Source organism: Stigmatopora argus, chromosome 17 (genome assembly GCF_051989625.1).
Source record: "Stigmatopora argus isolate UIUO_Sarg chromosome 17, RoL_Sarg_1.0, whole genome shotgun sequence".
In the NCBI taxonomy this organism is placed as follows: domain Eukaryota; kingdom Metazoa; phylum Chordata; class Actinopteri; order Syngnathiformes; family Syngnathidae; genus Stigmatopora; species Stigmatopora argus.
The window spans coordinates 10136495-10163558 of record NC_135403.1 but is presented as its reverse complement, the minus strand read 5'-3'; the positions used below and the strand labels follow the sequence as shown (position 1 = coordinate 10163558).

General features: G+C 37.0%; 1 long non-coding RNA gene across 3 annotated transcripts in view; it reads right to left on the bottom strand.

Annotated features, from left to right (window-relative positions):
- The window catches only part of LOC144091430 (uncharacterized), a 202581-nt gene that overhangs the window by 33013 nt on the left and 142504 nt on the right, over window positions 1–27064 (bottom strand). For all 3 annotated transcript variants that reach the window (XR_013305700.1, XR_013305701.1, XR_013305702.1), the window contains exons 13-15: window positions 20938–21055; window positions 15896–16021; window positions 5947–6117 (exon numbers count right to left, since the gene is read on the bottom strand). This is a non-coding gene — a long non-coding RNA (uncharacterized LOC144091430). The remainder of the gene's footprint in view (window positions 1–5946; window positions 6118–15895; window positions 16022–20937; window positions 21056–27064) is intronic.

Sequence of the window (27064 nt, the reverse complement as noted above, 5' to 3'; positions counted from 1 at the left end):
ATGCTGCAGAAACATGTCAAGATTAGTGGAAACAGAATGCACTGAAGCCCAATTTGAGCTTCAAATAGTAAACACTTGGAATAATTGGTATATGCGATTTCTGTTCTTTTTTTTCATCTCCATTTTATTACATTTGCAAATTACCTTTTAAAATGTGAAGGGTTTCTGTCAATAGAATCTTGACACAAAAATAAAACTACTTTAGCTTTTAGCTTTCTCTCAATGGTGGAAAATTATTTGAGCAACTTGTGAGGGGAAAAACATGAATCAATAATAATCAAAAGATATGCATATATGACATGTGCTTCTTACTCATTATTGTTTGTTAGGAGGTGTTTTTGATTCTGGGGACACTTCTAAGGTAGGCTAAAGGCACCCAGATTACCTTTTCAGCAGCCAAAGCACATTTCAGACACCTGAAGCATAATAAAAGAGTCTTACATGGCTTAGCACTGATGACAGCTTGGCAGGAAAAAAAAAAACAGCCAAACTGCCCACAGTGTGACTTTGAGTAAATGTCCAATGTATCGGAATGAATAAAACTCAAAAGTTAGAATAATCCTTTTAAAAACAATAATACTGCAGATCTGTTGAATTACCTGCAATGCAGATAGTCAGGTAACTGGGGAGTCAAAAAAAAAGTGGAAGGAAGAGAAAACTAGCTTGCAATGGTTCATTTATTATTATTTAAGATTGAACAGCTATGCATTTTTCATGTCTTTTTTGCGAATAATCAAAATCAGTAGCTACTGTGCATGGTGCCTGATAAACAATGCTTTTAGACTGTTATTTATTTTATGGAAATTGCTCTGAAGAAGACTCATTGTCTCTCTGCAATAAATGAGTCCCCAAACGACATTAGGATTAGAATATGATTAATATTGTTGTTGAAATATGAATGTGCCTCAATGATATGGTTACATTTCAGTGTCTGAATATTTTAGCGCAAGCTTATTAGATCAACTGGAAGGAAATCACATTTCAAGAATACAAAAACAATTTATTTTGCTCCTTATATCGTATTTGTTTGTTTCCTTACGTTCTGAACGATATTTGCCCATGATTATATTGAACATGGGCATCTGTAATAATTAGCTAGAGACAAAAGCTCATAGCTCAATGTGGTTTGCCTAACCCTTTAATCCAATCACAGAAGTGGTATACCCAAAGAGGATGTGAATATATTTCATTATCTATCTTGTATTTCATACACTTTAAACGGGAATACATTGTTAGAAGTCAACAAGAATGATGGTCTAACATACTCAGTGAACAACCATATCAATTACTGATTGAATGAATTGTGCACATACAACCTACAAGAAAACCTTGAGCATATAGTCATTTGTTAAGAGATGTATTTTTTTCCAATTCTGTAGGAGTTTACTTTAGAATAAAAGTTTTCATGGTAAAAAGCAGGCCCACATTTTTTTTCAGAGAACCTTTTATGCCCAGAAACAGATTACTATTTCCATCATTATAACGCTCGTGTTGAAATATATGAAAAAAGCAGCAGAAAGACATCCAGCTGCTATTATACCATTCATAAACAGTAATTATAGGAAACTCGAGGGAGCGCAAATGGCAAACGGAACTGACTTGTGTCTCATGACAAGTTGTCTCGATTCTTAGAAGGATTCATGGTGAATGAAAATTACGTTGTCAGAGCGAGACACCATTTTTGCTGCATGATAGCACATGAGCACATCATTTTGTAGTTGAAATAGCCATCTGTACCCACTCAAAGATTTTGATGGGGTGAACATTTAACCACAGTCAAATCAGTAAGGTTAATTCAGTCTCCCACTGTCAATAGAATAGCACAACAACAAGTAAAATGTTAAATATTCTCTTTTTATGATAGATTAGACTTCATACGAGTATTAAAAAAAATAGAATACAGCACAACATCAGGTTTCAAGGTTCTATCCTTATGATTTAAATGCAGAGGTCTGAATTTCCATGAAATAAGGAGTAGAATGTTTATAGGAACTGATTGGCTGTCAGAATAATGGGTGGGGCCTATACCAAACACCTGCTTGGCATCTAAATTAGTTAATAAGTAGAAAAGGGAGTTATAGACACTGCTCTGTTGTTGACTCATTGTCATTTTCTTGGATCGACCATGCATTTTACTTACCACACTTTGCCTAACACTCTTTGTTCCCGGTGTAATTATTGTCATTTGCTTGGATCAATTGTGTATTTTGCTTACTGTGTTTCTCCTTGTTGCCCTTTTTTTCCCTACCATTGATTCAGGCTTTGCCATTCATTTCCGTCTTCTTGCCTGAGTTACATTACGACCTGTTCAATTCTCTAAGCATTTAGATTATAAATGGTTGTTATTTTATTGTCTAGTCTAGTTAGATTTTCTTGTCGGCGCTTCTTTTTTATAACTTCAATCCTTTATGGCTAATGTTTTCTGCTACTGTTATTGTGACACCTCTTGTTGTTACAGCTATTTGTATTTTTGACTTGAGCATCTAAGCTTCCATTGCACCATAATAAATGATGTATGTTTTTTTTCACAAACTGCTTTGCAGTTAAATGTCCCAAGCATATTTGTTTTAAAATTCACATTCGCAAAATTTAAAACACAGACGCTCAAATATGGTGGATACATTTCACTTCTTCATTGCAATCCAGTAATGGTTGTTTACAAATTGCCAGCAAATTGCCCCAATACTTACTCTTAGTGTAACTGAAAATCCATCACTTCCCTCTTTAAAAGATACATTTAAAAAACTGTATCATGTTCTGGCTTTAAGCAATGATTCTCTTGTTTTCTTAATGTCAGTGACCTTGTACGCCTTATGGCCATCCTAAACTTTAGGGGAGTGTTACTATAAAACTCCAAACCTCTGTTGGTGTGCATTTTCTTTTTCCATTGCCAAACAAACGGTGCTTGACATCACTGCTGACAATGCCCTAGTCAGCAGGAGTAGCACCACAAGAGGGTGTCATTTAAAATGTCAGTGACCTGGGATTGATAAATGGGTGCAATTTTTTTGCACTGACAATCCCCTACCAGCATGCGGTCACACTGGCTCTCAAGACTGATTGCACTGGACAGTAGCCCCTTTAGTTTGTTCAGTACAATCCTAGTAAGTCAATTGGCCAAGTCATTTAGTACTTTTTAAACTGGAATAAAAAAAAAATCAAATAAAAATGTTAGTCTCAGGAGCACCTGTCTTCTGACTGTAAAATTGATAAATATTTTGTGAACTGTTTGAGTCCATTTACAAATTTGAACAAATAATTGATCCTACGCTGCCCACACTGAAGTCAAGCCAGAGAACTACTGTACCATCAGGGGGGATTTATTAGAAAGAGACTATAAATTGAAGCATAAGAAAGGAAAACCAAATATAAACTGCTGAAGCCTCACTGTTAGACAGTATACTCATTGTAACATTGAATACCAACTGGCCATGAAGAGAAGTTATCCGAGTTTCTAAATTGTATGTATATACAAGAAATTTGAATCCTTAAATAGACCGCATCATCGTTTACATACCGTGTTTAACATCTATAATGTTTGGAAAAGTGTGACGGCAGAGCTATTGCTGAAGACAAATTCATATACTATCTGCTTCATGGTTTTCTGGTATAAAAAACACTTTCACCCAACTCACCATCCCTCGACGAGCCATCGAGGCTAAGCACGCATACACACAAAACATTCAACCTTTTTTCCCCATTTTTTTACTCTTATTTAATTATTAAAGCGACAACAGGGAGTGAGTTCAGTGCTGACCTAAGGGTGAAGCTAAGGTACAATTCATGAATAGATTCTTTTATCACCACTTATTTCAGTATTTTTTTAAAAGTCATATCACTGTCAAATAACACAATCTTTCCAAACAGTACCAAATGTAAGATGCACCCTTATTTGGGCTATAATTGCTCATTGTCAGTGCTCATCTTCAAGTAAAAATCTGATATGAATCTGTCATTAATTATTGAGCTTCTTTCTACCTGGACTGCCCAAGGTCTGCTGACCAATTGCTCTCGACTGACCACAGGGACTAGCAGTAGAATAGAGTATTTGCTTTTATGACTCTAAAGCTCTGGCTACTGCAAGGAAGCCAATCAACACACTGTACACAAAAACATAATATAGCAATACACCCACTCAAGAGGACTTTATGTGCCTTTCTTTATTAACCTGGTGATGCAATCACAGGTATTTTAAATTATATATTTGTAACGGGTGCAAGCAGGTGCATTGGATGCATTAGTAGTATCACAGCAGCCTGTTTTGTGTTTAGATATTTATGTTGCACAGCAGGCTGTCTGAAGACCCTAAATTATCCATAGGTTTCACTGTGTGTGTAAAAAATCGGTCTTTATGTGTTCTGCGATTGACTTAGGGAGTATCGGACTACAGATCACCTAGGACTCTCATAAGCGCCAACAGTCTAGAAAATGGTGGGATGAATGGTCTTAAATAGAAGCTCACTGCTCTGTAATGGGGATAATGAATCAGTGATTTAAAAGGTCCTTGCACCCTATCGTCAGCTTCAAGGAATTATCCTATTGCCATTGACGACTCCAGTTTCGTATTCACAAGGGACCTTTGGGGGTTATATTCCGTTGTGGAGGTAACGTGTATTTTCACCCTGGAGGCAGGGATGCAGAAATAGAACACAGATGAATAGACAAGAGTGGACAACCGGAGGGAGGGTGGGGAGAACTGTGATAAATGAGCTGACAAATGCTGTTTGTGTAAGATCATGATAGCCGTGAGAGAGCTATAATCCACACTGGCAAACTGAGCCAGTGGGCCGCATGTGTGGCAAGAAGAAAACCAAAGATTGTGTGTGTTTCTGTGTACAGTAGGATGTCAAGTAAAAAAGATGTGAAGAAAAAAGCTGGGCCCAGAGAAAGAGACAGCTAATCCATATCTTCAGCAGCCTCGCTAAAAGGCATTTCTTTAGCCATGTTGAAACAGGCGTCATCTTATGTCTAAACAAAGACCAGTTTGTTGAATCGTCTTCACGGGAGAGCGTCATCACCATGTTGCAGCCCTTAGCAGTAAAATGTTTCTAGTTGCTTCCATTCACTTTAAGAATGGGCATATGGAAGTATGTTAAAAAGAAAATGCAAAGTCTTGTTTAAGCCACACGTGATTAACCTTGATTTTCAATTGTTGGGGTAGCTTTGCCTTGGTCATCATATACAGAAAAAATGATCCAATGACACAGTTGACTAAACAAATGTATGTCCCCACAATGTGCTGAATAGGAGAAGCAGCCCCCATAGCATTGGCATTTATTTATTTTTTTCCCCATCACTCAACTTGAGCCTTATCTACTTTGTCAGCCGAAAAGGTTTTAGCAGTTCAACAATCTGCTGGCTCTTTTAACTTTAAATTGCAAGTTTTTGATAATCCCAAATCCTCTGATCAAAGGTTTGCTTTCATAATTCTGATAGATATTCTAAACCTCCAGACAGGCAAAGTGGTAACTGCTATAAGATCAGTAGGATGGTAGTAAAACGCAAAGCATCAAGAACACGGAATGTTTAATGCAACATGGTTTACTTGAAAGATGTCCGAAATGTTCTATGGGTTTTGGGAGTGCTTTTTTAAGGGAAAATTCTGAGAAGAAAAAAAACCCTTGTTTCTGTCAGTTTATATTGTAAAAAAAAAAAAAAGTAACCCAAAAGGTGACTTGAAAAATGAATCAATTAACGCGAGACATACATTGGTACGCCTCCCCGATCACACACACTATTTATATATGTACTTCAGAGCCAGTAGTTGTAACCCTGACAAACAAGGGATTACTAATCAGCATGCCATGATAAAGTAGGAGCTGCTACTGGGTCACAGTGATGAAGGAAACGTGAGTGCCTTTCAACATAAGATTCCCTTTTCACACATGCAGTCACCATGTATGTCGTTTGTAGCTGATATTTTAAAACAAACTAAAAATACATTACCTTTTGTCAAGTGAGCAGCAAAGCAGATGGAACGTAGGAGGACACCGTCACAGAATGTCCAAATCAAAGTTCTTCGTTCACGGCTAACCGATTGATGCAAGAACATCCACAGCAATTTCTGGTGGCTATTCTTCTCTGCTATAATTTTCTTTTGGTTTTACTGCATCATCCCTGCACAGAAAGTCAAATTACATCATGATTTGGCTTTTTTCGAAGATGTGCAACAGATGTAACACTATCTACATAGGTCTATTGATGACATATTTTAACGGCTGTTCAAAGGCACACCATTTTCCATCAACATCAAAACTTTCACTGTTATGGTTGCCTGACAAATGTGTTCGTCCTCCCACAATTGAATTGCCACCGCATTCAGCTACTAATATTCTATGCAATTTTATAAAGCGTGCTGTAGGATGAAAAACTACAATACAAGTCTCCCTGAGTTGGCTTATACCTTCTGTTCTCATTGTTAGGATGTTTTGTTTATTTGCGTGATTGAGTACAACAGAATCTGTCTTCAGGGCTTTGAAGTTAGAGAAAACTGGCAAGGGGACCAATTCCTTTCATTGTATTGGCATGAAAGCTGCACCTTATACAGCGGCATATTGGGAAAGATTTTTGAATTATTTAGAATTGTTTTCGATGTAGTCTGCCAAATTCATTAATATAGTACAACTTCGAAAAATAATTATAAAATGTCTTAGTGATATGACTTGTTCCCCTTTTGACAGACAGCTCATCTGCAATATATTTAGTCTAGGCAATTATTCAATATCCTATGGAAACTCTGATCTAGGTTATACTACATAGACAACGCTTTGAAATCAAGGCACAGTCTAGTCATGGGCCAGTACATTTTTTTTTTATACGAAAAGAAGATAACCATTGTTTCTTGTATTTTTCGTTTCAATAAAAAGGGTTATCATGAATGATAGGGATGATTTTTAGGATCCCCATGTGCAAAATAAATTGGGGGACCATAAAATTATTTACCCAGTTACGTGCTTAGTACATAGACAAACGACTTGTGTTTAATAGATATCAGGGGGTGCTAGAGCAGTAGTACTCAGTAGTTCCCTAACTGTACAGATATACGAAAATGAATTCAAAGCTACAATAATATTATGTTGCCAGCTTGCACGGCAGTTATGTTTCAGGTCACTATTGGCAAAATTGCATGGAAATATGTTGCTAAGGGATAAGCAAACATGACTAAATTGTTTAGTGTGGATTCTGGTCAGGCTTGACTTTGAAACGGTCCCAAAAATTGCAATGACAGTCACGGTTCAGATGAGACACATACGTTAGTAGGCCATGGTAAAATGAATTAAAGCAACAGATACAAATGAAACATTACTAAACATGAATACAAAGAAAAATATGGCCACAATCCCATGGCACACTACATATTTGACTAGTGGGGACTGACGTTACATCTCAGAATTTATATACTATGCACATGTCATTTCAATATCGTAATGGTCATGTCATGAAAATATTTAATTTAGTTGTCTTTAACAGGCAGTTCTATAATTGACGCTGTCATCATAAAGTGTTACCATTTTCCTCCACCTTTAGTAACTTTTTACTTTTTTTACTTAAAAAAATAATTGCCTTTGAAAGGGAGGAGAGCATGAATGTCCCCAACTAATTCTCAATCTTTTAATGGTGGGTGTCAATTAAATATTGCTATTTTTAAGTACATCAAGAATTAAAGATGTATTCAGAGTGAAGGAATGTCATCCCTTCTTGAGTGAACACGAAATTGTGTTTATCCTTGGCAGCAATGAGATTACATAATGACTTCCCTTTGAGTGAAAAGGCCAGGCTTCCAACTGCTGTCCCAAGGACAAAGAAAGGTGTGTTCTCATGCTGTGAATAAGTTTGTCCTCCCTTTTCTCCATTCTACCTTTACTTATCACAATATAAAATCACAATGATGATGCTCATCCAATTTCGCAGGCAAGTCCTAGTGTATTGCAATTGCAGACTTTAGATCCAAGGTTTAAGATAGTGTAGTTTGCCTTGCAGAAGGATAGAGCAATATTGATTAGCGTTCTTATCAACACTAAGGATAAACACTAAAGGTAACAAGGCTTAGATATGAATCGCGCTATGAAAGACAGCATCATTATCTAACCTGGCACATTATTCAAGTTGTTGTGTGTTTGGTAATTGACATTGTCTATATGGCCCTTTCAGCAGAGAGTAACGATGCTACAAAGGTGAACCAAGCCCGGGGAAAAACAATAATGTTTTAATGATAACATGCTTTATTTTAATACAGCATCGTCTTTTGGCCTGATAATTTATTGGTCAAACGAATCATGAAACAAATTGCCACCTATTCTAATGATTTGGCATAGTAAAGGACAAATCATTCCCTTCTTCTTTTTTACTATCACTAAAAATTCAACAATGCAACTGAGAATGTTTCTGTTCCCCTTTGTAGATGATCTCAGAATAAAAGAGGAGATGCAGAAGTATGGTGCATTTATACATGAATTTCTCCTCTGACTCACGGGAACAGCAACTGTATATTGAATGAGAGCATTTCAATATAACAAACCAAAGACGGTAAACAGTATCCATCTTCTTTAGGCAATGGCGAGATGCATTCATAAAGGGCAAATCACCATAATCCAATCAAATGGAAAGGCCCTGTCTAAAATAATTCTATTGCTCCAAGGTGCAGACCAGATGAATTCTTATAAAAGGGTATAAACTAATGTCACAGTGTGAACACAAAGGCTAAATTGAAGTAGAGTTATTTGCCTGCCTTTGAGTATACAAACACATTTTTGCACAAATGATACTTACTTCACATTATTTCTTACAGATTGATAACAAGTGGCATGTCATGGTTGCATAGTTAATCATAAACAAATAAAAACACTGAAAACAAATGGTTTGTTATGAAATAACTAGTGACAAAAAAACTATAAACCAACAGCAAAAATGAACCATCATCCACTTTAGAAGGGCGGGTGTATTTAGCTAATTTTGTCTAATCAAATAGCCATTACTACAATCAACCCTTTTCTGATCTCTTTGTTTACCACAATTTACCCAATCTAGGATGAAATATTTCTTCAGATTTGAACATAACACAATTGCTTGCAAAACACCAACTAATGAAATAACTTTAGAGATGTGTTGCATACTAGATTAGATTTGTATTAAAGGTTTTAGAGTCCATTTATTTTTAAAGGTTGCCTGATATGAACAGATTTGATTCTTTTTACGTGTAATCCCAGTTGACCCTATCCAATAACACTCATTTACTTCTAATTATTAAATATTTTCACACAGAGATAAACTGAATCAATAGCTACAAACAATCTTAGATGTTTTCCATAGCGTTAATTTTCTCAGATCGACCCCCTGTCCATTAACTGCATGCAAAAAGTTCATTAGTATGTCATAAGTTTCTTGTTGATTCATTTTCAAGTAAGTTAATTGAAAAATAGACACTCTGGACATTCAGGCATACTTTAGTTAACATGATCATTTTTGGACTCACTGATTAATTGAGTCTGTTCCTGTGATTAATGGGATATATGTGATCTTTGACGGTGGATAGCAGACTGTAGACGACAAGCAGACAAGCAATTATGTTTTCTTAAACTAAATGGCAATTATGTTTTCTTAAATTATGAGGGCAACCAAACCAGCTTTATTCGTGAATACTGATGAGAAAATTCTTCATAAACCTGACGACTGACGTTTCATTTCTATGGTTTCTATAACTTTAGAGACGTGTTGCATACTAGATTGAATACAGCTGGTTTGGTGACTATTCCAACTGGCAGTCTTGCGATGTTCTTCGTATCATTTACAACGTCCAAGCAACGGTTTTATTTGTAAGTATGACAAAATGCCCCCTTACATTTCACCAAGTGAGTGATATTAGTTGCAATTTGGAATATTCTCATGGCAGTGGCTTCAGGTGATGTTTTCTATTCAGCGCAGAATTTCACACGCTAGAGTGCCATCTTTTCCAACGTAACCCACAGGGCACTCTTTTGTGGCTGTATGTGTGCGACCATGCTGTGTGTGGCATTTGGTGCCTTTGCTTATCTGGCTGCCGAGAGAACTATGAGAGCTTGCTGTGTAATTGAAATGTCATGCGTACAGGAGTTTGACTGAACGGGGAGCCTTTAGCCATGCCCCAATGAGCCCATGACAGATGAGCAACAGCCTCCCCAATGAGAAGTGGCATTCCCCAAACCTATTCCTCCTCCTCTGTCTTCCTCCGCCCTCGTCCGTCATCCCATCTTGGGCCACTATCCAATCCGGCTTTTTCTTGTTCCCTACTGCCTATCCGCAGTCATACAGTGATTAACGACAGCAGTTGGTAGTGGCAGAGATATTAAAATATGAATGGACGAGTGTGTCAGAATCTAAAGAAACACCAGAGGTAAACTATTGTGTTATTGATGGGGCAGCGGACTTACTATTAAACTGTAATAATGCAGGTGGGGCAGAAACACCCAAGGTTTGATTGCTGACAAGCGATACAGTATTGATCATTTTCACATAATCAACAGTGATTCAGAGGACTGTGCTGCATCGTTTATAATGCGAGCCAACACGTGCCCCCTCCCACTCAATGCATTCTCATTACAGATCACTACATAGACAATAAACTGATGATGGGAAGGCAATGTAATCACATCTCAGCTACATAATAATCCATCTGTGAGAACCAGCACCATTTTCAATTAGGTCGTCAACAGCAGTATATGATTTGAAAAGTCGGAAAGTACATTTTCCTGGTGTCATTTTACTATCCCCCAAGAAATCATACATATCTTTTGCAAATCCACTCGATTATTACATAAATAGGAAATTTGCAATGACATCACAAATTGGAGAACATTGTTGGATCTTTTGTGCCTTTTCCTTTGCATAATAATGAAGGAACAGGAAAAAAAAGTGTGCACTACAGGTACATGTCATTTGCATTCCGCTATATCCTTATTAGTCCTCCATGGTAGTGAGAAACCACGCCTTAATTAAATGCGTGTTATGTTGGCCACTTCGGTAAGTAATTGCTCTTTTGTTTGAATTAAGCGGAGAAACTGTCAGGGGTGCTTCTGGGTAAATGAAATTACCTCTAATGTAGTCAAACAGAGATAGAAGCCTCAACCTACTGTATAGTTTGTCTCAAGACTAAATTCATCATTTATTGTCTTTTAACTTCTCTGTGAAACACCCTACATTGGTAATTACAGAAAGATGCTTGTCTGTTTGTCTGTGTCTACCATAATTTGTGCTCTGTCAAATACTTAACTTGTCAAACTTGTAAAAAGAAGGAGGTTAAAGCTCGAAGTATATTCATGGCACTACTATGAATTCAATCACATATCGCTGTCTGGATGGAGAGGGATATAAGAGCAGTCTCATCTGATCTCGCACAGAGGAGCCATTTGTTTGCGACCCATCGCTGCCACTCTGCACCCAGTGGCATGCTTGTCTGGTGATTTTACCAGCTGTTATCAGGAGGAGGGGCAGCTTTAAGTAAAGGTGAGTCCAATAGCCGCAAGTAGAAGTACAAGTGTGTTTTGTGTGTTCAAGGTCAACCAATAAGTCTCCTGAACTTGGGCAGAAATCTTTTTGACGACTTTAGAATCTGAAGGGCGAGCATGAGTCTGACAACTGAGGCTTCTTCATCTTAGCCATCACTGTCAATAAAATACATCTTCACAAGAAAAAAGCTACAGGACAAAGAATTGAGCACGCACAAGTGCAACCCACCACATAGAGCTTAACCATTTTTTTCTGACCTTCATATTCAACTTTTAGTCAGAACATCTGTTACCGAGGAAATAAGTTCATTCTGAGTTTTGTCGGAGATGCCCATGAACACAATGGCTGAATCAGAAGTTAAGATTGCATCTGTAGGCAGAATGCATTTGACCTTGATTTCAACACTAAACTGTCAAAACACATTTTATTCTAAAAAGCATTCTGCTAGATCTTAGATCCTATCGGCCATACAGAAACTGCTCGTTCTTGCACTGATCATCATAGAATGATTTACATGTGATTCTGTAGTTTATTGATGATTTTGACCAATACCAACCAAGCAATGTTCACAGAAGTGAATAAATAAAATATAGTAGCTATTCTGGTTGTTTAATAATATGAATTCACTCCACTGGAAGTGTCCTTGGGCTCTGTAGAATGGTGTTTGACAAGTTTGCACAAAAGTACAGACAAGAGTAGATATTCAGAGCAGCAGGATGCATCATCGAGCTTGTTGATTGCCATTTAGATTGCTGCCCTTCCTCATCCATGAAGACGTTCTGTACACTAATCCCAAAATTATAAACCAAGAAGACCTAAATCAGCCTCCTCCAAACCATCATTTGAACTGATAATGTAATTTAGATGACAAACAGTGCTTTCCTTATAAATAACATATCCACATGCTGTCAACTTTATGCCAGAGCAACATGCATTGCATATTAAAACCATATTTGATCATTTAATGATCATCCTACCAGCACTCTTAATTCTCCATCGAGGCCTATAATTAAGGTTGCATTCCAGTTTTCTACTACTACTAAAAATTAGGATTTCTTAAGTAGACAAAAATGTGACAGGCATCTCTGAAAAATTGTCTGATTCCTAGTGTGGCCAATGTTAAACCCATTGTCTCCAATGACAATGGGCAAGACTGCACAGATGTCAAATTGTCCTAATAAAACTTGATGACTGAAATCAGGTTTTAGCTCGTAAGCAAGTGCCGCAAATAAATTCAATCGAGTTCTTTTAAGTCGTTGCCCTGAGCACATCGCTAATCGGCTCTTTAAAGTGTACCGGTTAGCAGGATTATTTGGAGTTAACATTCTATTCACAAATGTACAGTAATCAGCGACCAGTTCTGCCTCCTGCCTTCAGTCACCTTGGAATGGATCCAGACAACCTCTTACATCCCTAAACAGAGAGCATGAGCTGTATAGAAAATAGATGGATGGATGCCAGTCACGCTGACTATGCTTTTCCTTTGGCAACTGGGGGCAGAGGGCTTCTCTCTTTGCATATGATCAGGAGACTCTCAGAGGGTTCTGCTGACTGACTGTAAATGTATTTCTTTGAGAAAAATGGATTACCTCACTTTCAACTAATTACTGCACTGAACATTCATTCAATGCGTTTTTTAATCATTCTGTCCCATTGAGATTCACAAACTAACAATTATTATTTTAGCTTTATTTCCTCAATAATGGTAATCACCATCCAATAAGAAAAACAAAATGGATTTTGGCCACTTGAAAATTAAACCATTGCTCATACCATAGGTAGGTCCCTTCACATCATCAGTACTCACTGTCCAACTAGAGTTTACTTTAATTGATACAGTATTTATAAGAGTGACATGAGTTGAATCAGAGATCATTTTCTGCTGACAAGAAAAGCAAGAGTCAGGTCTGGCAAGTTGATGTCGCAAAGGTATTTCGTGCGGAAATACCAATAGATGTGGCTCTAATGGCATGGAAGCCCCTGTGTTTCCACATCATGCTCAAAAAGACACATACACGCACACAAATGATTGCACAAAAACTTAGCCACTCTTCAATGAGTGATGATTCATTCCTTTCCTGCCTGTGTATCTCCTCAACTCAATGAGAGGCAATATGCTGTTACTTAAAATGAATCCCAATCACAGTTTTCTAAGTGGAGGACATCACACTGAGCTATGTTTGTCTGTGAGAGATTTGTTGAATGCTAAGAACGGAGATTGACTAAGAAAAAAAAAACCCTACAACATTTTTTTTAAACTCTGTACTACTATTTTTAACTATTGTTATTCATCTACCACCCTCTATTGGTTGCAGTATTTTAGATGGATGTAGATGAATAACAATAGTTAACAATAGTAGTACTGAGTTAAAAAAGAATGTTGGTTAAAACCACCTTCTATATCATTATAATTAATAGGTGACTTCTTAATTGAAAATATGTTTCACGAACTAAACTATTTTAACTGGAGACAGTACACAGGCTGTAATTGACGTTAGTTAATTCAGTAGTAGATGTGATTAACATTTAGTTATACAATTATTGATGATTTTGCAACTGACAAATACACTTGAATAAATTATACTACTACTTCCTTTTGAAGGTAAAATGAATAGTGAAATGTAAGAACAGATTACATAGCAAAATAAGAAAAAACACAAGTTTGAGTGTTTTTTTTAACTTTACCATCCTGCAGAGTTATATTTTTGTCAAAAAATACACAGCTTATATTTACAGAAAAACACAAATTGTGTTTTGTGGTTTCAATGTGCATAATCTTGTCATAACTTCAAAGATGAAACACCATTTAAACCATAAAAGAATTTATCCATGGTAGTATCATTTAATTAAATCTAGTTCCAAGCTTTAAAATCAGCATTATACACTGCCACTGGTGAGAGTTCATGACAAACTCCAGAAAATGTTTCGCCTATCCGAATGCTAATCATTTGAAAGCAACAGAAACCAACATTATAACTTTAGTTTAGCCAAAGGGGTTAAGAGAAGAAAAAGTAAAGTTGATATAAATTGCATAGAAACTCACACGACAACCAATCGTGGTTGTGGAAGACATTTTCTTACAAGTAATACATGAACAAAATCTTTGTTTTGTTCTGTTTCAGTAATTTAAAGACTTTCTTGATGATAAAAGGTCAACCTCTATTCACATTAGTGTTATTTATATACTAAACCTGTCTTTAATTTTAAATGTACTTTATTTTGTAATGAGACACTATGTATTTTAAATGTGCGTTTAACTTTGTACTAGACAACTACAAAATAAGTCAGAGGCTACAATGTGTTTCTGACTGTGAACAGTTTTCAATTAGGTGATGTTGATACCTGACACCCAGGATGATAACAGATGTCATTTTCAATCAGAGGATAAAAAAAATGAACATGGGGTCTCAGTAGACAAAATCTTCCAACTTCAATGGCTGAACGATTGTTATTCTCGGAGCATATTCCATTTCTCTTATCCAAAACATGCACTAAAGATCAGATATCTTTTTCATATATTTATCATATGCCATTTTTCAAAGGGGAAACCCAGTAGTTCTGTCCTCTAAAGGCCAACCTTTTTCCCAGATGAAAAGGGAGAGAGAGACTTAGCAAGCAACTCCATGTTCTTCCACCTCCTCTTTGTTCATGCTCAGTATGGCTCTTATATTACTTGTCGATGGCGGAAAGATATTAAATGCAAGATAAAATGGGGAGTTCCAGTGCTGCCAGTAAGGTTGAGGCTCAATGAAAATGACTGATAGCATTTCATCATGTAGAAAATATCCTTCTTTAGCACAAGTTGCTCTATATGAGCTTGCTGTCACTTGTCTGATAAGTAATGACAAATGTTTTGAGTATCCTCGACAAGGGCAATACAAGAGAAAGCTGGTGATACATGTTATGAAACAATGTTTCAGGGACACGCATGCATTATCACAAAACATTCCCTTAAACAATAGCATCTCCTTCACCTCAAATGATTTCTCAAAACGTTATTTACAAAAAAATGAGCATATTCAGTTTCAGAATGAATTTAAAAAACAAAGCAACTTTTATGTGACCCTACCCTGACCCTCAACATTTTTTTTGAATGACCTATTGCAGGGGTGTCAGACTCGGGTTGGTTCGCGGGCTGCGTTAACGTCAACTCGATTTCATGTGTGCAGCGGGCCAGATTTGGCCCCTGGGCCGCCACTTTGACACATATGACCCATTGTGTTCTAACAAGAGGTTCAACATCCACATTAAGCATTTTTGATAGACTTCCTGCTCAAATTGGCAGTTGGGCAAAGTATAGTTATTTGCATTGAGTTGTTCTCGATATGTCAATATATTAAGCGTTGTACAACATATTCAGTAAAATCAAGTACCCCAAACCCTGAACAAGGAAGTAAAGAGTTGCCTTTCTTACCTTAAAGGGTTCAAAAATGCAAGAGAAAAGCAATTGCCCTTCCTTGTATTTTGGGCAAACAGCCAACTATTGGTCTGGAATACGCTGAGAGGCATCTAGGTGTTTGCTGTCAGGATGTGTTCCCGTCTGTTAACAAACAACAACAAGCAAAAAAAAACTAATTAGATAAAGTACAAACTGGAATATTTTTACAGACAGACCACACACTCTTGGAAAAGGCAGGAGAGAATTAGAAATGACATTTTCACTGGTGAGTCTTCCTTCTGCTTGCCTTTCTCGGTGACCTAAAATGAATTCCCTACCACAAAAGGGAAAATACATCATTACAAAATTCAGTTCAAATAAATGGCAGTAGAATCTATCTAGGGGCTATTTTCTCAAAGGCCTGGCACACTCCTCATACAACTGTGACTAACTCATTGAGACAAGACAGCTCCTGCCATGCATATTCACTCAGCATCAATCTCAATCCCTTCACTCTGATGTTGTCTTTCAATCCCCACACTAAAATAGGGCTTTGTCAATACCAATGAGCGAACCTAAGAAATCCTCAGGAAAGGTTTAATGTGTGTGTGCGTTAGGCTTCATTCTCATGTTTGCCCCTCTTTGCTATCCCATCTTTCCATTGTCTCCTAAATCACATTTAAAAAAAAAATGTGTTTGCCTTCCTTGACAAATTAGATCTACCTGAATCATTATCTATTTCTGTAAATCTCAGTGCACAATCTTTTAAAGGGTGATATGTTTTTAATTTATCACACCAGCAGTTTAATCACCATCTGCATATACCTGGTGCTGTAGAGATACTATTCACAATAAAGTCTGGTAATGAAGTCTATCAAATATATATATATACACTTTACAAGTATTGGAAAAGGGAAGCTAATTCCTTTAAATCTGTGATAAATGGTGCACGATGTTTATGCTTTATTTCTCATTTAAGTATCAAAAACGATGTATATTGTCAAATATTGGATTCTTTATGATGCGCGGCAGTGGTCATGAAAGAATAGTCTCCCATCTGGGCAAGAGCCTCAAGAGGATGGCCTCTCTAATACTGTCTTCGGTTTGACAAACCATGCAATGATGTCGTTAGGCCCATCAGGGAGTACTTGTACATCTCATGACCCATGTCTTTAAACCAGTCATGGTCAAACTTCACTGATGAGGAAATCCTTACGGAAAAAAAAAATCAACTGGCGCCTACATGTCTTGTCTAGGTTCAACAGGTAGTAAAAATGACATAGTAGCAGTCAATTTGGCTTCAAATGGTACATTCACGGTGCAAAACTGGTTGATTTTCCTGCCCTGTCCGTGCTTATAAGTTATAGCGGCAGTTTTCTGAACTAAACACATGAATAATTTACTGGGTGTGATTGTGTAGCCTTCACTCAGGGTTAAGAGAGGTAAAATTTTACCTCAGTCAGAATTAACGTGTTAAAATTAAATTATTGGATTTAAAAAGAAGAAAAAAAGATTTTTGGTCTATTCTTGAGATACTTCTTTTAACATCACATATGGTCATGTAGCAAATTTAACAAATAGAAAACATTTGATTAAAGTGATGCATGTAGTCGATGCTTTCCTCTCAGGTCCAAACTATACTTGGACAGGTTCCAGCTCACCCATAATGAGAACAAGTGCTATTGAAAAAAAATAATGGATGGATATTCTAAAACAAATCCCATGAAAGGTATAGATTTTCTCTTGATGAAATGGCTTAATTGCTCTATGTTGGTTCGATCTAAATCTAATACAGGACTTGCTGATTAAAGCACTGATGCTGACTTACACTATATATTTACTCTAGCTTGGGCTCTTTCCCCAAAGTGTGTGTGTGTGTGTGACTTGGGGAAAGGAGGGGCGGCATAAAATATTGATGTTAATACTGATTGACGTAACTCCAAATGAATAAACTCCAGGGCTGGGATGGCCAGTCAGATAATTCTGACCATCCTGTCAATCTCTGTCTTGATTGGTTCAGTCCGGTATCAGTCAAATATTTCTTTTGTCAATAAAAGTGTTGGAGAAAGATAAATTTAAAGTTCACCAGCCAGCGTTATGCAGGGGAAAAAAACGTTTCAGTGGGAACAGTGTTGCTGATTTCCCTTTTTTACTAGTGCATCAAAGTCAGGAGTCGGTATAGTTGTGGAACTTCTCTTGATATATCCGATGTGTTGGTAGAGTTAATGGGGATCTCTGATAGGCGTTGTTGATGTTAAATAAGATGAATCTGCACACAAGGAATGCGAGTCGAACAAAGTCAGCATCTTCTGTGCTTCCTTTCAAAGGTTTGGATATGTGACTCAGTGAAGTGAAGCGTAAAAGTCGTTCAGTTTCGGAGACTCAGTGTCAGAGTGAAGATCGATAATTCCCGATTGCATCTCTTGTTGTCCAGTCTTGTGATGAGGGAACAATTGACAAACAGCATACATATATATATATATGACAACCTTCAGCCACACACAAATTTGGACCTAGGGGAAAAAAGGAATTCCACAATCGGTCCCTGATTTTCATTTTTTGTATAATTTGGAAAACTTTGGTGGGTCAGATTAAAAAGATGGACTTGATGTGGTCTTCAGGCCATAGTCTGCCCATGTCTATGTTGCCAAATCGGCATGTCATGTCGATGTCCTTATCAGCCAGGAAATGTCAGATCCTGTGGGTTTTGGGGGCGGATGTGTAGTCATGATGAAACAGCCCCAATATTCCTGCCTTAACTCTCACCTTAGAAATGAGTTGCTTGGGGTGAAATTCCAAGAACACTTCATATTATTGAATTCATTAAACTCGCTGTATATATGAAATGCATGTGAACGAAGGCAAAATAAATGCGGTCGAGTAATCTGGTTGTATTTCCACCACACATTCCGTATGGATGCAGTGGAGAGGCACCACTTGATCGGCTACCAGCGTGCATATGTCCACTGAAGTGAAACACAATTCCAATAGGAAATTAACAAATGCACCAATGGAATTCAATTGCTGTACCCTCCCCCTTAGTCACTACAGAACCGTTCAACAGCCATTACAAATTATTGTCAGACATTTGTGTAATTAATTAGGGAAAGCTGGGGTATGCCAGCTAACAATACGCCTGCTTCAGAGTTGCCAAACTGGAACCAAACCAGACATTTTTATGCTATGAGGCAGCACAACTAACCAATCTGCCACTATGGTAAAAGTGACACTCAATGGTAGCCCAGAGCGCCAATTAATTTGAAAATAGTAAGGGACCTAAGCACTACTATACAATAACATTTTAAAATGGCTAACCATGCCATGTCAGCCAATGTAGAGATGTACAGATTGTAGTATTTATAAAAAAATATATATATCTATACTATAGGATACAAGCATAATGAAAATGTTGTGACTCAATAACAATATAGACAGTGCATATTAGTAGAGTTTTAAGTAGATCTTTTTTTTGTCAAACTCATTTCACTATTTCAATTCATTGCGTCATACGATCGCCTTTGATTTCTTTTCATTTCATTGCATCACAGACACCCATCGCATATCTTTTTCAAAGTATACACTTCATCAGTGGTCATCAGATTATGACCAGACTCAGAAGGGGAAAGAATGGCTCGCATTGCACTTTGTGGAAAAACGTATGATTTCTTCAAAGTTCATTTAATCCTTTAAATTGTAATGGTCTTTGAAAATCCATACAGAATATTAAACCTGTTTTTTGTATTGTGGTAACTTCAGACTTATGTGATGATAGATTTTTATTTTATTTTTGTATTCCCGGGAGCCAATGCAGTTCCTGAAGGATGAGCTTCATTGTGCACGGGGATACTTGCGGCTTACAAAGTTTATGGAATGACTTGAAATGCATAGTGGTGCTGTTGAAACCAGAGTATTACTTACATGTTATTGATATAAAATGGAGTGATACTGTGCTGGCAGAAGTCCAAGTAATCCCAAAGGGTTTACATTACATACTTTTCCCTGTATGCGATACATATCCCTTTGCGAGTTGGGGGGGATTCAACTTCAACCCTCTTGCTTACACCTCAGTTGTGCCCATGCCATAATTTATTTCTGCGCCTAAGCCTCACTTTGCTTGCTTAACAAACAACCAAGCCTTGTGGGGCTCTTCCCTTTCCACCTGATTAGCCACTCTGTCCCGCAAATAGAGAAAATTAAATATTCTTCTAAATTAAAGTTTGACTTGCCACCTAGCAACTGGTTATGTACAACGGTTATTATACAATAAGCCCATTAAAAGCCTGTGGGAACCATAGTGAACTCAGTTTAAAGCTTCAACCATGAACAGAGAACTTGTTACAAACACTTCACCATATACAATGATGAAAAACAATTATGTGCAACTGAGGAAAAGTGGGCTTGTGGTGAGCCAGATAACCTACCTTTGTAATCATAGTCATGTTCACCTTTAATTTCTGTTCTCACCTGCATAATAATGGCCAGTCCACAAAATCTTTTTGCAATGACTAAAAGTGTCGCAAAAGTTAGATATCTGTACTTGTCTCTTTCTGCGTTAAATAAAGCTTTCAATCACCCGACCACGGATCCCATTTAAGCACAGGCAACACTGTGATGGCATTTCATAAATAGCTAAATATGCTAAACTGATCAATTGGTTGAGTTTCACAAAAACTAAACCAAATTGCACGTTTACTTTTTATCAACAATCTGCTCCATCTAAAACTCCTCATTCCTACGGCAGCCATCTCCCTGACAACAGCACGCACACTATTTGCGAAAACAGATCTCGTTCATTTTATAGGGTAGACTCGGATTAAAACCTTGATCATCTTTATTTACTTTAATAAAGAAATGGTATGAAAATGCAAAAATGCTAGGGTATGGAAATGATTTAAGTAGAATGATTTAAATTCAATCAATTGACTAAATTATGAATTCATTCAATAGTTCAACACTACTTTATGTGGTCAAGGTGAACCGAATGCAAAAATTTAGTAGCTTTTCTACAGACAGGACAAAGGCAATACATTTATAAATTGGCTAATTCCGTGATATGAGCAAAGTGGGTGGGTTCTTACCTCTTTCAGTGCTAATGATAACGATGGATGTCCAATCAAGCAGACTCTGCATCGGTCCATCGTCGTCCATCGAAAGGAACCAGATGAGGTGGCACGGCCATCTGTTTATGATGCCTCCCTGAAAAAACAGGCACATTTTTCATATATAATTTTTCTTCAAAGCCTTCTATAGCTTAAAAAACAGTTTTGTTTGGAGTTAGATAAAATACGGCTGGACAAAAGTTAGTCTATGTATATTTTTAACAGCCAAACGAAAAAAAATAGGGGGAATCACATTCTTTCCAAATTGTTGTTAGATGCCGTAACACTATTTTCCCTTAGGCAAAAATAAAATAGTTTGTTGTTGACATTTTTATAGCAGTAGGTCAAAGCCTACCAGAGCTGTTGTTCAAATTGTTGACCAATTAGTTTTGGGAATTAATCTTGTCAGAAACACTTGGAGGGTCTCTGAAAAATATAATCCTTCAAATATCAACACCTCTCATCAATGCCTACTGAGCATTTAATCATAAGCATGTGTCCAATCTACACAAAGCAATTATAAATGTCTCCCGGCGCATTGTAGTGACGGCTGTTAATAGTTTATTTTTAGCCAAAATTGATGGGCCCCCGACCTCTACTGAAATTATGTTTTGCGGTGTATTTTCAGTGAAACAATACATGGCCCCAGTTTGAGAACACACACATATATATGTATGTATATGTATATGTTTTTTATCAACCCAGCTATTTTCTACAATGTTATCTTCTTCAGGGTTCGGGTGAGATAGAGAAGAAGTGAAGACGTTTTGTTGGTCTAGCAACTACACATTTAAGAGTTCTGCTCACTTGCCAGTATAAAACAGAATATAAATAATATTGATATAAACCTATTGTCCTCAGTTGATTGAACCCCAGATTCATATAAGCCTCAATCAGCCTCTCAGGGTACCCTTTTTGTGTTTATCTTTCTACTTCATGTCACCCTAATCTTTGCAGTCCATTGATTAATATGATAAAATCTCATCAAATAAAAACAAGGAGAATCACCCCCACCTGAGAGGAAACAAATGAATCAGACTTCACTAATCAAGTATCGTTTGATGCACGTGTGCAACCTAATTTTGGTTTGGCTTCTAAGCAGGGAGCCAATAATTTCTAATCAGTAATTCAAAGTTGTATTTTCTTTATTTATTTTTTATAAATACTCCTCCCAAGTCACGACAAGGTCAAGGTGATATCAACTTTAAAGATGTGATGGACCAGGCATGTGGCTGTGCACCGCGGCTCGGTGATTAGCACATACGCCTCACAGTTCTGAGATCGAGATTTCAACAGTGAATGCTGATGCATTTCCTGAGTTTTCATTTATTAAATGTATAAGAGCTGTCAATAAGTAGTGATGTCTCCTAGTTTCATTGCATTCTAATGCTTCCCTAAAGAGGCTTTACACTTTTTCTACTGTCGTTGGTAGTGAGAGATATTGCATGTGCAATCATATTTGTTTATGCTATACAAAGCAGACTGTCTATGTGTCAGATATAGCATTTGAAAATGAGTGAAGACAAAAATGTGGAATCGGCAGACTTGAAATGGCGGGGTGTGAACAGACAAAGCTGTCACAATAATTCTCTGTGATAGGATTTCTATTGTATGGTCCTATTTGCGCATTTTGTATCTCCCATGTTTCTCAATGTCACTGGGCACATTCACCTATTGCATTTCCATGAACTTTATCTCGTGTCTCTCTATGGTGGTTTACGAGTAACAAAAGAGTCTGACAATCTCCAACGGATTCTAACATTCTGGCAAGGACGAAAAGTCCTATCAAGGTCACCTAAATTACAAATTTATGGTTTTGGTACGTGGCCTTGGTGCTTTGATTGTTTTAAAGAAGGATGATATTTCTAACTACTATAATATACGATAAGGAAAAAAGTATTTTCATGTACATGTGTATTTTTTTTCCTTTTTGTGGCTATGTTAAATACTAATTATCGGTACCTCCATTCTTTTTTAGGGAATTGATATTGTCTAGAATATAAATGGATCATCCATTAATATTTTCAGAATTCTTTTTGTAACTCCATAATTCATTAGTTTAGATCAGCGTAATGCAGTATATTAACATTCAGCCTTCTGTAATGTTCTAGCATTCATCATCTTATTGCTCTACCTATTTTTTTCCTTGCTTCCTCAAACTAAAGTTTTCATTTAATATCACGCTGACATTTTACAACTTTCTTGAATACAAAGGATTTTTTTCCCTAATGACTCTTCTTATGAAACCTTTCCTTAGCTTGCAGTTTGTGGAATTTGTACTTCATGTCTGAATTCAATCGTGCACCCCTCCTTCGTACAAGTACACATTCTATTCATACTTGGCGCCTATAGGACCCAAAGAGGAGCGCTTATATCACTGAACTTTGTTTCACTCACCTAGCAAAAAGGGATATCAGTGTCACAATGGCGAAAAGAAGACAGATATGTAATACACTTTAGATTGAATTTTAAGGATGCTGGTACATCTGGAAGAGAGGGTCTTTAAGGATTTCCAACAAGGATATACTTTTTAATTCATTCAATGCAATCTACTGACCATTAATATTGACAACTGCCATGTGACATTAAAGAACTAGAACCACTATAAATAATTCACCATGTCAGGGAAGTTAGAGAAATGCACTGCTATAACTAAAAAAAAGCACATGCATGTATGCCTATTTATAGCATCCATTTGCATAGGCTGGTGCTAGAACAAGAAAGTGTTAAAAGTTGACAGACTGTACTTTCAAAACTTGTTCTCAAAGGTAACAATGTGTGAATATGACTTAAGTAGAAAAGAAGTGCAATAAAATTGCTGGGTGAAAACAGCGAAAAATGTCCTATAGAGTGAAATCTGTCAAGCCATGCACATTATTATACAAAAGAAGCAACTAAGTATACCCGTGTGCGGTCGATTGGTCACCAGTCTTTTGGTCGGCGTCTTTTGGTCGCCGGTCTTTTGGTCGCCCGGACCCAAACAACGGGTGACCAAAAGACCGGCGACCAAAAGACCAGCGACAAAACAAGGTAAAACAACACGGTCTACGCATCAATAAAAGCCAACAATGGCCCTGAGCAGTTTCACTGAGCCGACGTGTGAGTGTATAAGAGTTTGTATGTACATGAGTTGTCCCCTTAGGAAGGTACGTCAGTCAGGGTCTTAACAAGTTCTCCAACAAAAAACAATAAATGTCCAGGAAATTTGGAGCTTTTCTTTAGCCTAATAATTAATAGGGCATTAAGTATGACTAAATAATAATTTGCTGTTTGTATTTAGGGAATTTGAGCAACGATTTAAATGGTAATTATCAATAACCGGCGACCAAACGTCCGAGTACCAAGTATACCATGATAGAACACTAGTTTTCTTTCAATCACACCTATCTGAACGCCTATGCTATATAACTACTGTAATATTTATCATACCGCAGCCTAGTTGCCATTCATTTTTATCTTGAAAGACACAGTTATATTACTACAGTGGTTAACGTTAACCTCCTTAAGGAGGACATGAAGCAGTACAGCATGTACAGATTTTGGCATGTCAGAACCCTGGCCTAACATCACACGAGGCCAGGCACACACCCCTACACACCCCTACACACACGCACACACACCTGTATAAGCAAGGTGATGCATGAGAAGCAGAAGGTTGGCAATTTTCATTCAGAGCTAAATAAATTACTTAATACAGAGCAACACTCATATGCACAAGTTGGAGGCAAACTAATAATATTTTAATACCCTGAGCATTCAGCGTTCAAAGCCTTCAGATTTGGGCTTTTATGAAACAAATATTTATGTTCGCCTGAATGCTTTCAATCATGCCACTGCTATCTCCTGGTCCAAAATAAAACCTTTTTGGACGTAAAATGATGTTATCAGACCATAACACTTGATGGCAGGCAACTGCCAACCTTGTGATTCATTGCATACTACAGCATTATTGTTAAAAAAAAGTTGTGGTTTACCATCTTGACATCAGAATTTAGAAGATGTTGTGCCTTAATTTCTAGTCATAAATGAAATAACAAGAATATATCAATGGTGGATTTGCATGTTTTTTGTTGGGGGAATGCTGTCATTGATTGAGATTTATGTAAAGCACCTCCCACATCTTTCAAAAGCAGTATTTTCTCGGCACAAATGTGAATGCAAATTGCATTTAATAAATAACATTTTTTGTCAAAACCTGTAAAAGTATTGAGTATATTGTTGTAATAAATAGCCCTCTTTGACAAACAAGCATGCAGTTGTGTCCTCAGCTGACATGTTCTATTGCAGGCTTCTTGTTTGCCTGTTATTATCAAACCCACTCGCATTCTCGTTCTACCATTAACCTTTCAAAATCATAGCATGTACCTCACACCCCCGTTCTTGTACAGACAACAAATGAGCAATGTAAACAACATTTACTGACTTCTAATCACTTGTAACATATTGGGGCTGTTTGTTAAAGTTTTCAGTCATAGTTATTTTCAGGAACTCTGACCAATTCAAAAAGTAAATTTTCACAGTAGCCATCGCAACAGCAGTGAAACATTTTCACGAGCCAAAGAAACATATTTAGGAGATTGGAGTGTGTAACAAATGAGTGATGAGTTCAAAACATCTGTTTGAATTCTAAGATGGATGACATTGAACTAGTGCAATCCTTTAGAATTAGATTTAAATCAATCTGGAAGGCAAATATATGTGCATTTTGATTCAAAGACAGTAAAAGGCAATTCTTTTTGGGCAGTTACTCAGATGCACTGACAATATTCCACACTGCTGTTGTACAAAAGCTTAAACCATTTTCATGCTACTATTTCCCAATGGATCTGAACTCAAATTCTGATTCAAATTTCATAAGTGATGTTCCTGGAATCTATTAGAAGCTGTTTTTTTCACTTTTAACAACTAAAACGACATACTAAGAAACAATTACATTCTGGGAACACAGAGTGGCTGTTGGTAAAATGAGTGCCAGGATGTGAGGTCTTATCCTACAGCCCCCTTTACAACAATGCTATGTTCTTGCAATTGTTATGTCAGCCTAGCAATAATTCACGGTGACTGCCTCTTGTTTCTATGCTGATATTTTTCAACACAGTTTGCAGATGTAACCTTGGTTTTACCTTGTCTCTTACTATCAAATGACCCTTCATCTACTGTGGTGAGGTTTCCATCATTTCAGGAATTCTCCGACCGCAGACTACTAAATAATTCATCTATGGGCAAGTTTTGGCATTTCCAAAGATGTGAAGTGCAATGTTATTCAAAATGCTCAGGGCTGACCAACATTGATTGAGATAATTATTTATTATTTAGTACTGCTGATTTGAATAAAATACAGCCTTATAAATGCCCTCCGCACACCACACACAATATTCATTCAGTGGGGAATAAAACATACTATGGATGCTTACTTTTTTTTTAACTCAGTGATGGAGAATTATAACAACCTTTCCTATTTTTTAATTATCTTCCTAAGTTAAAACCACAAAGCCCTATACACAACATGTTTTTGTCGCTGTTTCAATCCAGGTCAGCAGTAGTAATAGACTTTTATATTCTTTAATGAAATATGCTTACAAGATTGTTCTTTAATCATGAATGTGAATGGTTAGCTTTCTCTGTTATTCCTACGATATTATTTTACAAGTACCCCAGGATGTACCCCTCATCTTGCCCATCAAAACATATGTCTTAATGATTGCTCATTTCTGTATTGTCACTGCCTAGCATAAGTTTCAACAGTGTTCTTGTGCATGTGTATTATTTCAGAGGTTAAAGATATACATACATAGATATTGAATGTGGGGAAACTCAATAATACACCTCAATATAAAAGGGTACTGGATATTGGTGCTAAATCTGAATTTGACACTTACATCCGAAATGTAAATCCAGTCTTAAACATATCTCTGACAAATGGGATTGCAATAGACTGTAGAGGGGAAATTCATTTTTTATTGTAGAAAGTGGTGTCACCTTGGCAACAGACAGATACCAGGGCTGTGTGAGGCCGTCAAGACTATGCCAAATGAAACTTTTTTTTCTTTATTGAGGTAATCTGGGCGTCTGTTGTTGAAATGGCTGTTTTATTTTGGAACCATCT